The following is a 13,513-nucleotide window of genomic DNA, read 5'->3' on the forward strand; positions in this document are numbered from 1 at the left end:
TCCACCTCAGAAACTTACTAGCTGTGTGACCTACTTAATCTTTTCCCAAACTCCATTTCCTTATCTGAAAAATGGAGATAATGAGAGCTCCTACCTCACAGGGTTATGAGGATTAAATGATATAATATATGTAAAGGGCTTTTGCAAATCTTAAAGTACTATATAAATGCTCCCTATTACTAAGTGGATTCATGTTGGACTCCTGGAGAGGACAAAGACAGAGCCAGGGGGGTTTCTGGCCTCCAGTGTAAATGGAATGGAATATAAGGGCAGGTGTAGACAAATCTTGTAAAAGAGGTATGGAAAACCCTGCCAGCTCTGCCACTCCCTCATATCTTGGGTCTGACCACTCTCCCTGCTCCTGCTCCTGCCCTCACCCCCCAGCTTGAAAAAAGTTTTCCACTCTGTCTACTTCCTCCCTTGTGGGAATTCAGAGCTGGTTTGATGTGAAAATCAAAGGGAAAACCAAATCGGAATGAACAGGCAGAACACAATGGTCCTGGGAGCTCGGGGTGATTGGTTTTTCCTCCTACTTTGCTGAAATACAACTTGCCCCAAAAACCCAAGGATAATTGCTGAGGATGACAAAGAAGATGTTATACAAGTGACAGCTTTGGTTGGAGTCCCAAGGCACAGCTTCCTGTGGTTCCTTTTCCTGGTTCTTCAAAGTAACTGGAGAACCTTGATCTGTTAGTACTAATCTAACCATATGGGAGGAAAAAAGACCCCAAGGCAGGAATGGATCATTGCCCAGGCTCTATCCAACCTAGAGGCTCCAGTCTGTTTTCTGTTTTCCACTAGGACTTATACTCTGTGACTCATTCTCCCCCTCCGCCTCCAACCCAGCTCCCATCTCCCAATTTTAGTTTTCCTCAGTTCTTTGAACACTCAACTCAGATCTCAGCTTCTGCAGGAGTTTTTCCTAAGGTTTCCCAGCTACTAATGCACTTCTCTCTCAGATTGCCTTTCATCTTCTTGGTATGTATTTTGTAGGTACCTAGTTATTACAAATTGTCTTTCCCAGCAATCTGGAACTATGCCCAAAGGGCTATCAAACTGTGCATACCCTTTGATCCAGAAATGTCTCTACTGGACCTGTATCCTAAAGCAATCATAAAAAAGGTAAAAGGGCCCACATGTACAAAAATGCTTTTGTAGTGGCAAGGAACTGGAGACTGAGTGGATGCCCATCAGTTGGGAAATGTCCGAATAAGTTATAGCATATGAATGTTATAGAATATTATAGTTCTATAAGAAATGACCAGCAGGATGATTTCAGAGAGGCCTGGAGAGACTTACATGAACTGATGCTGAGTGAAGTGAGCAGAACCAAGAGAATGTTATACACAGCACCAAGAAGAGTATATGATGATCAACTATGATGGACGTGGTCCTTTTCAAGAATAAGGAGATTCAGGCCGGTTCCAATGATCTTATGATGGAAAGAGCCATCTGCTACCCAGAGAGAGGACTGTGGGAACTGAGTGTAGATCACAATATAATATTTTCACTTTTTTGGTTGTTGGTTGCTTTCATTTTATTTTCTCAAATTTTCCCTTTTGAACCGATTTTTCTTGCGCAGCATAACTGTGGAAATATGTATAGAAGAATTGCACTTATTTAACATATATTAGATTACTTACTGTCTGGGAGTGCTGGGGAGAAAGTGGGGGAAGGAAGAGAAAAATTTGAAACACAAGGGTTTTCAAGGGTAAATGTTGAAAATTATCTATGCATATGTTTTTAAAATAAAAAGCTTTAATAAAAATTGTTTCTTCTACTAGAATGTATTCCTGAGGGAACAGATGAAGTTTTTTGCCTTTCTCTTTATTCACTCTTCCTGCCACTTGGCATGGTGCTTGGCACCAGTAAAGGTATTATAAAAGCTTGGTGAGTAACTTTGACAGATTATTCTAGTGACTTTAGGTAGCTAGAAAGTATAATCTCTGCCACTTCTGCCAGCCCATGCCTAGGACTCTGAGACACACCAATTTCCCTAAGTCAGGGGATCTTAACTTTCTTTATGTCATAGACCCCTTTGGTTTTGAAAGGTATAGACTCCTTGCCAGAATAATGTTTTTAAATGCATAAAGTAAATAAAACAAAAGGAAAATAATTTTTATTAAAACAGTTATCCAAATGTTAAAAAAAATAAATCTATGGACTCCAATTTAAGAACTTCTGCATAGATATTCCTGTCTCAACTTTTAAAATGCCTTTATTTCCCTTCAGACTCCAGAGTAAGGCTATATGTATATCTGTTTATACACACACACACATACAGAGAGAGATGGTACTATGTACATGTACACATTGTGTATCTGTCTTTATATGCATATATATGTATACAGTTTTATTTAAGTTTCATTAACATTCAAGGACAAATTATAATGTAAAATAAAAATATCATAGCGCAGAACTATTGAGGCAGAGAACACGGGAATGTTATCCTAGGACACCTTCACTTGGGCCATTAATGATCCACTCAAGCTTCTAAGCCCAATAAGTCCCCTTCCATCTGGCGGACATTAGGCTTGACCATTATTTCAGGGGTGTTGTGAGGCTCCAATGAGATCATGGATGTGATCTTGGCAAACTTTAAAATGCTATATAAATTCCAGTTATTATTATTATTATTATTATTATTAGCCTCCAGTCACCAGGCCTCCAGTTCCATGATAACTTTATTCCCTGAGCCTTCTACTGTGCCCCTCATCCCTGAGTTACATAATGTTTATAGTGTAAAACAGGAGGTGGTGGTAAATGTTTAACAACAGGACTGAGAGGGGGGAAATGAAGTTTAATTTGCATTATTAATACTTTCTGAAGAGCAGAAAAGCAGCAAAACAAGAAATCAAGCTCTGATGATTTCTGAAGTGTAAAGGCTCACATGGAATTTTAGCAATGGGCTCTTTCAAACTAATTAGAGCTGACTACAGCATGTCCCCTGGTCACCCCAGAGGTTATCACATGACCCTACCATCTTGACTTGGGGAAAAGCTCAACTTTACCACCTCTCTTTCAGGTTCCCCATGGAGATATGCTGGAAGTACAAAGAGTAAATCTGAAAAAATTCACTTTCCACAGGGATGCCTGGTGCTTCTGAAGAAAGCTCCAGGGCAATTATTTTTTTTGGAGTGTCAGAGATGACACTAGGACAGAAGGGAAAGGCGGATGGTCACAGGAACAAAGGAGTAACTAACATCTTCCCCTTCACATACATGCTGTGGTAGCCACCATCCTAAAGAAAACCCAACCCCCCAACCCCCTTTACCCTTCCTAGAAAAGGAAGTATGTTGGCAGCCGCCCCGCCCTAGTTGGGAAAGTCTCCTAGAACTGAAATATAATGAGCTGGCAAACCCAATGTGGAACCGCAGGCAGCTTTTCCTAAATGATCAAAAGGCAGAAAAGGAACTTGATGCTCTGGAGGAAATGCTAATCTGGGTTCTAGTCCCAGGGACCTTAGGCAAGGTCCTCTCTGGGTCTCCATTTCCTCATCAGTAAAATGAGGGAGTTGAACAAGATGATCTTTCAGATCATTTCAGCCCTAATCCTTGAGCCTTCAATCCTAAAGGAAAAGAGTCTGAAAGAAAACCCCAGTTTCTATTATGGTTAGAGCACTAGCCTTAACAAAGCACCATTTATCTATGTGAGAGATTAGTAACAATGACAAACATTTATATGGTGCTTTAAGGTCTGCATCATGCTCCCCACAGATTACCCCACTTGAGGTAGATGCTATTGTCATTCCCCTTTTATAGATACAGAGATTGAGGCAAAAGAGGTTAAGAATTGCCCTACAAGGGTTACAGAGCCAGAAGGGATTAGTTTAGGATTTGAATTCAGATCTTCCTGACAACAAATCCTTTGATCTCTTCTTTGCTGCTTTACTGCCTCATCTAGTTTGGAGGACTGCAGAGTGTGCTGAGGGAGAGATGGTTCTATGTTCTGTTTGAATTCACTGTAGACACTTAATAAATGTTCAATCCAATCTCACCATGAGGCATTATGGGAGCATGAAAGGATTCCAACTTTTAACTATTAAAGGTTATGAGGTGAAGATCTCTGGATCTGAAGAATTAATTAATGAGCAAAGTGGGGAAGATCTGGGTCAAAGCAGAAAAGCTGGATTATTCACTGATCTGTGTGTCAATTTGAATTTTCTAAAAAGAAAACAGGATAAGGACTGGCATTGCCATAGAAAGAACACTGGATTTGTAATCCCAGAACCTGAATTCAGATCCCAGCTCTGTTTCCTCCAAGATTGTTAATCCTAGGAGGACCTTTAGATATTACCCAGTCCAAACCCTCAACTTGCTAATGCCCATTTCACTAGGTTGAGTTAAGTTAAACCCCAAATTGCTCTATAAGGGTGAGGGAATATTATTGCAAATGGGGAAACGGAGGCTCAAAAAAGTGACGAAATTACTCAAGATCATCCAGAAAGTCAGTGGGAGAACCAGGACTAGAATCCAGGTCTCCTAACTTCCAATCTGGCTTTCATTCTACTCTACTGAACCACGCATAGGGCTGCCAGTACTTTTCCCCCTTACTCATCATGCTCAAAAACAACTCCACCCATCTACAAAGAAACTTGCCCAACATTTTTCACCTTTGGGCTACAGTTCAAAAGGAGAAATATCAACCGAGAAGGAAAATTTTGGACAAGTTCTAAAGGAGTAAGAAAAAAAAGGAGGGGTGATGGAAAGGCCTTTGAAACCTTGGTTTCATGGTCATTGCTTGACCCAGTTTTTTCCGTTTGAAAAAAATGTTCAGGCCTCAAAGGCTCTGGTGTTATATGTAGGAATTCCTGTGAAAGATTCACAGTGAAAACAAACTCCAGTGAATGTCAGTCGTGGCTATGGAAAGAATATTGTCCTCCCTCCCCAAGCCTGGATCCCTGGGTCCCAGCCAGCTTCCAAAGATAGACCTGGCTTTATGCAAATCCCTTGTCAAAACCTTCTGTGCAAACTCCTCACTGGTGAAATTTGAGCTCACTGGGAGATTTCTCCTTTGCTCCAGGAAGGAAGCTTTGGAGCCTGCTAAGATTAATGTAGCCAGGGTGGCCCGTGCTGGGAGCTTTCCCCCTGCTCCCACAATGAATGGTGCTCCCGAGGGAATGAAGCTATAGGACCTGGAGGGCCAGAGCTGTCTCCCATATCCCTTCACTTTAAGTGAGCTTGGTAACTAAGCTTGGATTGTTGCTAGCAGAGGATAATTTTCTCCTATTTGGAAATATCTTTGATGTTCTCTGTCATGGGTGCTGCTTCCACAGGTGCATAAGATACCTTCTCTTGTACCATTTGTTTCTATTCCCTTCCATAAATTCTCCAAAGATGATCCATCCTGGTTTATCTTTGAATTAGAAGATCCTCTAGATCAAAGGTATTTAAACTGTGGTCAATGGGTTTGTGAACTTGAACAGGAAAAAAATTATACTTTGATTTAATAGAAATGATTTCCTTTATAATTTGATATCTTTTATTTTTCACACTTAAAACATTATTCTGAGGACTCCTTAGATTTCTATAACTAACAAAGGAGTCTAAGACACACAAAAAAACAAGACTCTCAGTCTAGATTTTTCTAGATTTCACAAAGTACTAGGGTAGCCACCAGGATGTCCATCATTATCCTGCACCTTTGCTACATCTTTTCCAATTGTACATTTCCTGGGGTTCTTTCATGTGACTTCTTAAATTTGTTCATCACTTGTAAGAGATACTACAAGCTCCTTATATCCACAAGTCTCCCTCTGGTTTTTTGGACCCTCCACAACATTCATTTTTTGGCATTTCTGATGTCCCATGATTTGCAGCCCAGCAGTAACATTGGAAGACTGTTGGTGTTAAAAATAAGAAAGTTTGTGTCAAGGAGGAACTTAGCATCATTTTAACCAACATTTAGCTTCCCAAATGCAATCTAGCCCACTCTCTTCCTTCTCTTCAATTTTTGGCCCAGCTCATTGTCTATTTGTAGCACCTGTCAAAGACATATGTACTAATGGGCTAACTCAGTAGAAAACTGCTTGTCACAATCTGGATAAATCCAATTTTTTCACTTATTTGGTTTTTCCTAGGTGGATTGTTAGACCCTTCTCTTTTAACTGTCTGTGGGTCTCAGTAATGTTTTCTAGTTTTCTAGATACAATGAGAACAATGTCATCCATAACTAAGAGCATCTGGAATTGTTATTCATCCCACTTCTATTTGTGGGCCACTTAGGATATCCTCATGACATTGGAGGAAAAGGGATAAAGAAGAAGAAAATGACAGTTAGTAAAATCTACTGTGTCAGGCACTATGCTGAATGCTTCAGAAGTACTATCTCATTTGATCCTTACAGGAAGTTTAGCTAAGAGTACTAGGTCTGGCGTCAGAAAGATTCATCTTGAGTTCAAATCTGACTTCAGACATTTACTATTTTTGAATTCTTGAGCAAGTTACTTTACCTTGTTTGCTTCAGTTTCCTCATCTGTAAAATTAACTAGAGAAGGAAGGCAAACCTCCAAGAAAACTCCCAAATGGGATCACAGGGAGTCATACATGACTGAAATGACTCAGCAACAACAACAAAAAGAAAGGACTGGGTGCTATTATTGTCTCCATTTTACAGCTAAGTTAACTAAAACAGAGGTTTTGCCCAGATTCATACAGATAACAAATGTGTGAGGCTGAATATGAACTCAGGTCTTTCTGACTCCCAGTTCAGCACTCCATCTACTGTACCACTTCTTACAGAGAAACTGCCTCTAATGGCTGGTGGAGAAGTGAACTAGTCCAATTATTCCAGAAAAAACTTAAAATTGTGTCCAAAAGGCTATAAAACAGTACATATTCTTTCTTTCTTTCTTTCTTTTTTTTAGTACATATTCTTTCACCCAGCAATACTACTATTGGATATCAAAAAGAAAGGAAAAGGAAAGGAAAAGGACCAATATTTACAAAAGTCTTTAGACCAGCTCTTTTTGTGCTGGCAAAGAATTGGAAATCAAAGGAATGCTCAGTTGGGGAATGGCTGAACAAGTTGAAACATATGATTGTGATAGAATACTTTTGTACTGTAGGAAATGATAAAGGTGGGGGGGATGACAAATGAACTGATGTGAAGTGAACTGAGAAGAACTGGAAGACTGATGGACACGGTAACAATAATATAATTATGATTAATTGTGAAAGACTTGGCTATTCTGCTCAATACAATAATCTAAGACAATTCCAAAGGACTCATGATGAAAAAATTCTATCCCCCTTCAGCCAGAGAACTGATGAAACTTGATACAAATTGAAATAGAATTTTCTCACTTTTTTATTTTTCTTGCTTTTCTTTGGAAGTATGGCTAATGTGGAAATGTGCTTTGCATGTTTTCACATGTATAATTTATATTATATTTTTTGCCTTTTCAGTGAGTAGGATATAGGGTGAGAAGGAGGGAGAGAATTTGGAACTCAAACTTAGAAAAAGAAAAGAATATTAAAATAAATAAAATTATTTTAAAAATGAATACACTCATCTGTAAACATTTACAGATTTACAGTAAGCCTGATGAGAAACTCAATGAATGAAGCCAAAATATTTAAGTATAATACTAGGAAAAACACAGCAAATAGATGAAAAATGAAAAAAAGATCTGCCCTGATTACTGTATCAAACTCTTCTCTTTATCAAGAATAGTGGAATCACTACATTTGAACTCTAACATTACAGTCCTTAATTTGTTGTAAGGAAATAGAAATGACACTAAGGAAAATTAATACAAAATAGCAACTGGATTAGACCAAACCTACACAGTAGGAATAGAGAACAATTTGGAGGACATTGAAGGATCGCTTCTAAGACATCTGAAAGAGGGGAGAAAGGTTGTTGTCCTTCATGAAGAGACACAAAAAGACATCACTATGTCGGTGTCAATGTAAAGTGTATCTAAATGTACTGATCAGACCATTACAGGATTGGAAGGCTCTCCCATAGGTTAGTCACAATTAGTCCACATGAACATTTGGAGAGGAGATAGCACTACATTTGGGCATTTCTTTTGAGCTACTGCAAATCTGCTTTGTTTATAGAGCACAGCACTCCATGACTCTCAATTGATTCGAAAGTTCTTCAGAAAGAGATTGTCTTATTGCTTCTTCTGACCTCCATGTAAATACTATCCTTGTGTGAATTCTCTATAAAAAGACTCCTTAAGCAAATGTACATTTGATATTTGAATAATGTGGACAACCCCTCAGAACTGCTACTCTCTGTAATAGAGTTTGAATACTTAGAAGTTTAGCTTGAGAAAAAAAAGCTCAATGTCCAGTATGTTATCTTGTCAGGTGATCTTCAGAATCTTCCTAAGACAATTTTAACAGTTGCAAAAAATTGAGGATATTATTAATATCCAAAAAGAAGACAGAGAAAAAAAATCAGCTAACCTACTTACAAACCTACTTTCCCATTTCTGCAAAATCTTTGCAAAAATAAGCTATCTACTTATCTGTCTATCCATCCATCCAGACACAAGTGTATATAAATCCTTGATTAAGGTGATTAGAAGGGACAGGCAGGCTTTTGTAAATCTTGTTTTATAGCAGAAAACATATCTTGAGTCATACAATTAACTTGACAGGTTCATAGAATACAAGAGTCCACTTTACTTTTTAAGTCTTATCTCTTGGGAAATCTCTTGGGGAAGAAATGATTGGTTTGGGCTATTGTGGATCAATAGGCATGAATTGCCTCTGTTGTGGGTCAGAGTCAATCCGCTGTGTTAGGCCTAATTTTTATAAAAGGGAGTCTTTAGAGAATAACTTTTCCTTTTTGGAAAGATCCTGAGATTGCTGAATATAGGTCACAGACTAGTGACCTGAAGATGGGCTTTGGTTCCTGGGAAGCAACTGCTGTACACAGGCACAGTCTTCCAGAAATCAACTAACTTCCCTCCCTCTGCCCTCACAGATCTAGTAATAGAAGCCTTTTTGCTCAAAAAAATGACAGTATCTGGGGTGTTGATGGGGAATTGATTGCTTCTGTGCCCTGTGTACCAGAATTCTGAGTGTCTAGACCCAGTCTTAGTGAGAGAATGAATTTCATGGGTATTATTGAGTTCCTTGGGAGTTCAGAAAGCCAGCTTTTGTTTGGAAGAAATGGAAATTTATGAGCAGTGCTAATTTATCTTTTTTTATTAAAGCTTTTTATTTTTCAAAACATATGAGTGGACAATTCTACAATTCTTCAACATTAGTCCTTGCAAAACCTTGTATTCTGATTTTCCCCCCTCTTCCTCCATCCCCTCTCCTAGATGGCAGGTAGTCCAATATATGTTAAACATGGTAGAAATATCAATGCTAACATCTTCGAGAGAAGAGTATCATATATGAGGCTCTGAAGCCCAGTAAATCAACAAAGAACTGAATTTTATACAGAAGAGAAAAAATTTATCTATTATGAGTTATTCAAAAGCTTGGTAATAAGATTAGTAAGATGATAAAATGGTTGATTGTCCCTCTATAAACCCCAATTTCATTTTTTTTCTAGGGTGAATGCAAGCATTTAAACCAGCTACCATCCCTGGGGTGAAAGTCAGAATCAACATAATGAGTGGGAAGGTTGACTTTCTATAATGCTCAAGTTTATTTTCTTTCAAAAGAGAGTCCTAATCACAGGGTGGTGCTATAAATCTGGAGTACTATAAAACCTTGGCAAAGAAGGAGAAACGCACTGAAGAGGGAAGAGAAAAGTACTGATTACTTAGGAGTCCTTTATGTCTCTCTCTATACAAATCCTTTATGGGTTTTCTTCATTTTCTTTGGGGTGAAATAAGGTGGTGCAGTAAAATAGGGGATGAGTCTGGAATTTGCAGGACTTGAGTTCAAATCTGACCTCAGATACTTCTTAGTTGTGTGATCCTAGGCAAGCCAACTTACCCCGTTTGCTTTGATTTCTTCATTTGTAAAATGAACTGGACAAAGAAATGGCAAACCATTCCAATGTCTTTGCCAAGAAAATCACAAAGAGAGTCACAGAAAGTCAGTCATGACTGAAAGCAATTGAATTTGTGGCTTGTTTTACCCTGAGTACAGGAACAAGAGACCCTTTTACTTACATCTAGGAAAAATCTAGATATAATCTCTTTTTGAACTATATTCTAAGATTTCCTTCCAAAAGGAATGTGAGGTAGGTAGAAAATGAATCAAAGAAATAAGATTTGAGGAGAGGTCACCCCTAACATTGGAACTGGCCCTTGTAAACCCAGAACCTTAGGTGCTGAGTATGGGTTAATCAAATGGACTGATGATCTCCTCAATTTGGGTGCTCCCTCCAGTGACACAAATCAAAATATATATGTCTATCCTTTGTGTATAGGCTTTAATCTCCTATGAGTTTATCACCCTCTGTGAGGAGATACACCTCAAAATATTAGATAGAGCTTTTCTTCATTTTCTCCTGACATCTTGAGGACCACAATGGAGCAGTTGAGTAGACCATTTGTCATCTTTTGCTCTTTCCATGTCATCTGACCAGTGGCTTTTCCTATCATATGTTCTGATCACATACTTTATTCCTCTTCTTGCTCATAGCTATCTTATGCCTTATCTATTGCTCTTTGTATGAAATTCATTTTTAGTTCTTCAGTGACTCTTGTGTTCCATGGTTTGCAGTCATGAACATCAGTAGAATGTCAATATTAAAAAGACCTTTACTGCTGTAAGAAATTTGGAATTATTGAAAGAATATTTCAATTTCCTGAAGGCAATCCGATAAACTTTCTTTTTTAAATTCAACTTTAGGTTCAGTTTGATTTGTCCCCTATATAGATACATACCCATAATATGTAACATAAACAAATTTGTGGACTTAAACACAAATATATTTCTGTAAGTAAGACAGATAGAGAGAGAGAGAGAGATAGAAAAGTCCTATAGGTAGTCCCCCTAAGTGGCTTGTTATAATCTGGACAACATATATTCTTCATCTACTTTTTCTTTTTTCTTTTTAAAATTTATTTGGTATTTTATTTTCCCTCAGTTACATGAAAAAAAAAATTGACATTTGTTTTTAAAACATTGACTTTCATATTCTTTCCCTTCCTCTGTCCCTACTCCCCTCACTTTATTGTGAACATGGCAATTCAATGTAGGTTATACATGTCTGGTCATGCAAAATATTTCCATAACAGTTATGTTGTGAAAGAAAACACAGATTAAAAAAAATCAAGAAGAATAAAGAAAGTAAAAACAAAAAGTATGCTTCAATCTGCACTCAAACACCATCAGTTCTCTCTGGGTATAGATAGTATTTTTCATCATAAGTCCTTCAGAGTTGCCCTGGAAAGAATAGTTATGTCATTCACAAGTTGCTTATCTTACAAGATTGCTGTTACTCTTTTATTTGCTTTGTGTAATTATTTAAGTCAATTTTTTGTCTTTTTTTTCTGACTTATCAGATGCTTTGCAAAATTCTGGGGCTTGATACAACCATCATGACATCATCTGCAAGCAGAAGCTTTTGGAGAACCGCACCATCTACTTCTTCACTTTGGCATATATGTTATATGGCTTTCATCACAATGACAAACACCTTAAGCAAGCTTTATGTCTCACCTGATGTTTACAAATAAAGCATGGTTGAACAATGTTAAATCATTCGAGGAATCTTGAATGATCTTGATGTATGGGCAGGAGACACTTTGCTAGAAGGAACCCTTTAAGGCAGTGTTTCATATGTTTTTATCATCAACAAACAATAAGCGTGATAGGATGTTTATTCTCTACATATTTTAGTCAATTTTGTTCAGGGAAATATGTGACCCACTTTCTTTTCCTTGCCAATACCCCCATGTATTCAGGGGGTTATTATAGTATGTTTAGCTGCTTCAAATGTAACTCCAACTTTGGTCACACTCACAAAAGGCAAAGAGACTTTTAGGGAAGGAGAAGACCTAGTGTTCAGACTCCCAAGGTCTTCCCAGATTTCTGCCTGGTAGAAAGAAGAAGTAGAAAGCAATCACAAATGGGGAGATGCTTTGGGGAACAGCTGCTGTAAGTAAGCCATACGAGCAGCTAACATGAAGTAGCGCCATGGCTGGGAGAAGAAGTCCAGATCATAGTTTGATGGGACAGGACTGATCCTGTCTGGTGGCCAGGCTCCAGTGAGAGAGCCAGGAATATGCCTCCAGGGGTAGGAGAGAGAGAGATATTTTCCTGGCTTAATGACAGGTGGTTATTTCCTTCTCTGTTCCTCCTGGGAGAAGTTAGCCTCCCAGGAGCCAGTAACCCCTCTGCTTCTTAGAGAATACTACTTCTCTCCATTTTGGCTACTGGTTAAAGTAGCTGGTCGTGTACAAACTTGCTTATCTCTTATCCAATTTAGATTTTATTTACCTTCCATTAAAAAAAATATTGGCTGATTCTGACTATGCTTAATTAATATCTGTAGCTTGATAAGATTTTGGAAAGACTCCCTCTTTCTCATGGATCTTGGAAAGTAGGTTTCCTCAAAAATAGGAGCTGAGCTTGGGGCCAGAACCAGACAATTTCAGAGGACAGAAAGAGTATTAGTTCTCGTTCTCTCTCTCTCTCTCTCTCTCTCTCTCTCTCTCTCTCTGCAAAGCCACTCAGGACCCAGAAAGATATTCACTAGGAAATGTAAAAAAAAAAGCCATTGACTAAACTGAGTAAGGGAAGTAGCCATTTTTCTCCTTCTCCTAGTTAGAAGAAAGAATGCATGTGTTTTCAAAGTAAAGTCATGCCCCAGAAAAGGAGTAAATTGTTAGCCCCGAAGTCCTATAGAAGGTGTGAAGAATCAGTTCCCCTAATATGCTTGAAGTTCCCTGTATGAATAATAGGTAGCTTGACCTTCTCTTCAAAATGATGCTTAATGGTCATACCCATAACATTTTATCTATACATGGAGAAGAAGGCATTTACAGTAGACAGCTAGATGGCATAGTGAAACTATGGATCTCAAGTCAAGAAGATCTGAGTTCTAAACTGGCCTTAGATACTTCCTGCTTGTGTGATGATGGGGAATTTGTTTAGTTTCAATTTCTTTATAAATGAAATGGGAATGAAAATAGTACCTACTGATAAGGTCTAGATTTAGGGAACCAAAATGATATTAGGATTTCTGGTGATCAGGGAGTTAAATGATAAGGTTCCGTGGCAGGTTTGGTTCAGGGAACCAAATGGAGAGATTTGGCTCCCCTGCACCCCTTTGGGATTTGGCACAAGGGTAGGGAGTTTTGGGGACTCTCTTCTGAAGGCACAGAGGTTCTCTGTAAAGGAATTTACAGACCCAAAAATATAGATTGATAAAAGAGATTTATTATGGGGATTGGAAGTAAGGTTAGAAATCCTGACAGAGAGGCATAAAGTCTGATTAGGGAAATAGGTGAGAATAAGGAGAGGATGGCACTGGAAAGAGTATTCCAGTGGACAGAGACCCTTGGCATGGAGCTTGGCATGTTTGGAACCTCTGCAAAGAAAGGGTTGTAGTTTGGCTCTTTTATAATGGGAGCTTTGGCTAC

At 38.4% G+C, this 13,513-nt stretch overlaps 1 long non-coding RNA gene across 2 annotated transcripts in view; it reads left to right on the forward strand.

Annotated features, from left to right (window-relative positions):
• Positions 1-11,625, forward strand: part of LOC127551766 (uncharacterized) — a 50,305-nt gene extending 38,680 nt beyond the window's left edge. Inside the window, exons 3-4 of one of the 2 annotated variants that reach the window (XR_007951166.1) lie at positions 7,067-7,144; positions 11,432-11,625. This is a non-coding gene — a long non-coding RNA (uncharacterized LOC127551766). The remainder of the gene's footprint in view (positions 1-7,066; positions 7,145-11,431) is intronic. The other variant, XR_007951165.1, reaches the window with a different exon arrangement.
• Positions 11,626-13,513: the final 1,888 nt, after the last annotated feature.

The sequence above is a fragment of the Antechinus flavipes genome, chromosome 2 (assembly GCF_016432865.1).
Source record: "Antechinus flavipes isolate AdamAnt ecotype Samford, QLD, Australia chromosome 2, AdamAnt_v2, whole genome shotgun sequence".
Lineage (NCBI taxonomy): Eukaryota > Metazoa > Chordata > Mammalia > Dasyuromorphia > Dasyuridae > Antechinus > Antechinus flavipes.